The sequence below is a fragment of the Penaeus chinensis genome, chromosome 42 (genome assembly GCF_019202785.1).
Source record: "Penaeus chinensis breed Huanghai No. 1 chromosome 42, ASM1920278v2, whole genome shotgun sequence".
NCBI classification, from domain to species: Eukaryota; Metazoa; Arthropoda; class Malacostraca; order Decapoda; family Penaeidae; genus Penaeus; species Penaeus chinensis.
The window spans coordinates 7006261-7008760 of NC_061860.1; the positions used below are offsets into that span (position 1 = coordinate 7006261).

Genomic DNA, 2500 nt, shown 5'->3' on the forward strand with positions numbered 1-2500 from the left:
ATATATATATAAAGAGAGAGAGAGAGAGAGAGAGAGAAACAGAAACAGAAACAGAAACAAACGTACACACACACACACACACACACACACACACACACACACACACACACACACACACACACACACACACACACACACACACACACACACACACACACACACACAGAAGTGGCACTGGAAAAGCTTCCTCTGTCTGTTCTTCTCTAATTGTCCTTCAACCTTTTTTATAAAAAAGGAAAAAAAGAAGAAAAAGAACAGAAAAATATACATGTATATAATAAGATCTTTCCATATTTATTTTTTGCTTTATTCTTGTGTATGTTTCGTTGTCCATTTCCTTTATTTGTATTGTTCAGTTTTCATATTTTGCTATATCCTTTTCATATTTGACTTATTTTTTTCCAAGAAATCTGTCGATCTCTATCCGTCCGTCTATCTCTCAGTCTATCTACCATCTGTCTATCTATCTATCTAACTATCTATTTTATTTACCAGGAAAATAAAAAATTGTATGTGCGTGTCACTAGGAAATGACATTATTTCATGTTATGTTAATGGATAAACAATATTTTTTTCGAATTAAGAAGAAATGATTGATTAAATTTAGCGGTCGTTTATTGTACTTTCTTCGGAAAATGAATAATGGTTGATATTCACTGATTATTGTGCCTGAAATGCCATTTTTGCTTCCTGATGAAGTCCTTTAAAGAAAAAAAAAAAAAAAAAAAAAAAAAATCTGGTGATATTGCTGATGCCAGGCTGTGATTGGCCGCTGGATATTTGTGTTCGAATGGTCCTAATTGTTCATGGCCTTTCATGACATACTTCACTGCAGGGGGGCCAGCTGCTGTATTCATGACCACACGCGAAAATGTGCTCTATTGCGTTCGTACAGAGCGCTGGCATTTCAACCAAAAAGGTTAAGTTAGGGTAGTTGTGGCCCGTAAGGGGATCGAACCCTCGACATCCGCGTTATTAGCACGGCGCTCTAACCAACTGAGCTAACGGGCCGATGAGGAAGAGCACACTCTTTCCAAATTTGAAGACAGAGTCAGTCACTGCCAGCCATTGCCTTCCAGAGAAAGACAATGCCTGGCAGTTCAAATTTGGAAAGAGTGTGCTCTTCCCCATCGGCCTGTTAGCTCAGTTGGTTAGAGCGCCGTGCTAATAACGCGGATGTCGAGGGTTCGATCCCCTTACGGGCCACAACTACCCTAACTTAACCTTTTTTGTCGAAAGGCCAGTGCTCTGTACGAACGCAATAGAGCACATTTTCGCGTGTGGTCATGAATGCAGCAGCTGACCCCCGCAGTGACCCGCATCTCGCCTTCCGACGGCGGGTTTCTCCTGACGCAGCGTCGCCACGGAGCCCTCGCCTGGACGGCTGGGAAGAGGGAGGACGCCCTGCCTGAATCGCTCGTCCGAATATGCATGTTTTAAGTTCTAAAAGACTTACTACTAATATTCCTTCCTTTTCATTTCACATTTTGAAAATAAGAAAAAAGAGCTGCAGATAAACGTGGTTTCCAAATACGAGAACTAAGTTTGTAACAAACTTTTATCGTTTGAACGTGTGGATGCTGCAAAAAATTAATACCAATTAAAAAACGTCTTTAATACCATCCACGCCATGATTTCCCCCAAAACGAAGATTCCTCGAGTTTAATCTGATCAATATCTAAAAAACATCTTATTTAACACAAATGAAAAAAATACAGCTAAAAATATGAAAATAATTTACTTACACTCCTAAGCATGAAGTATGTAATGAAATTGACACCTAAGCCATGAACAATTAGGACCATTCGAACACAACATCCAGCGGCCAATCACAGCCTGGCATCAGCAATATCACCAGATTTTTCTTTTTCTTTTTCTTTAAAAGACTTCATCAGTAAGCAAAAATGGCATTTCAGGCACAATAATCAGTGAATATCAACCATTATTCATTTTACGAAGAAAGTACAATAAACGACCGCTAAATTTAATCAATCATTTCTTCTTAATTCGAAAAAAATATTGTTTATTCATTAACATAACATGAATTGTTGTCAATTCCTAGTGAAACTTACATACAATTTTTTATTTCCCTGGTAAATAAAATAGATAGATAGATAGATAGATAAACAGATGGTAGATAGACTGAGAGATAGACGGACGGATAGAGATCGACAGATTTCTTGGAAAAAAATAAGTCAAATATGAAAAGGATATAGCAAAAATATGAAAACTGAAAATTGAAAATAAAGGAAATGGACAACGAAACATATATAAGAATAAAGCAAAACATAAATATGGAAAGATCTTATTATATACATGTATATTTTTCTTTTATTTTTATTTTTTTTTTTTTTCTCTTTTATAAAAAAGGTTGAAGGACAGTTAGAGAAGAACGGGCAGAGGAAGCTTTTCCAGTGCCACTTGGCATCGCGGGGATTCGGTCCCGCGCCGCCGGACCCGCAGTGCGACGCGCGAACCGCTCGACCAGCGCGGCGCCGGA

At 38.3% G+C, this 2500-nt stretch overlaps 2 non-coding genes across 2 annotated transcripts; one reads left to right on the top strand and one right to left on the bottom strand.

Annotated features, from left to right (window-relative positions):
- Positions 1-937: 937 nt before the first annotated feature.
- Trnai-aau lies at positions 938-1011 on the bottom strand. Its single transcript has one exon. It is a non-coding gene; the product is annotated as a tRNA-Ile (tRNA).
- A 121-nt stretch (positions 1012-1132) lies between these two features.
- Positions 1133-1206, top strand: Trnai-aau. The gene has a single exon. It is a non-coding gene; the product is annotated as a tRNA-Ile (tRNA).
- Positions 1207-2500: the final 1294 nt, after the last annotated feature.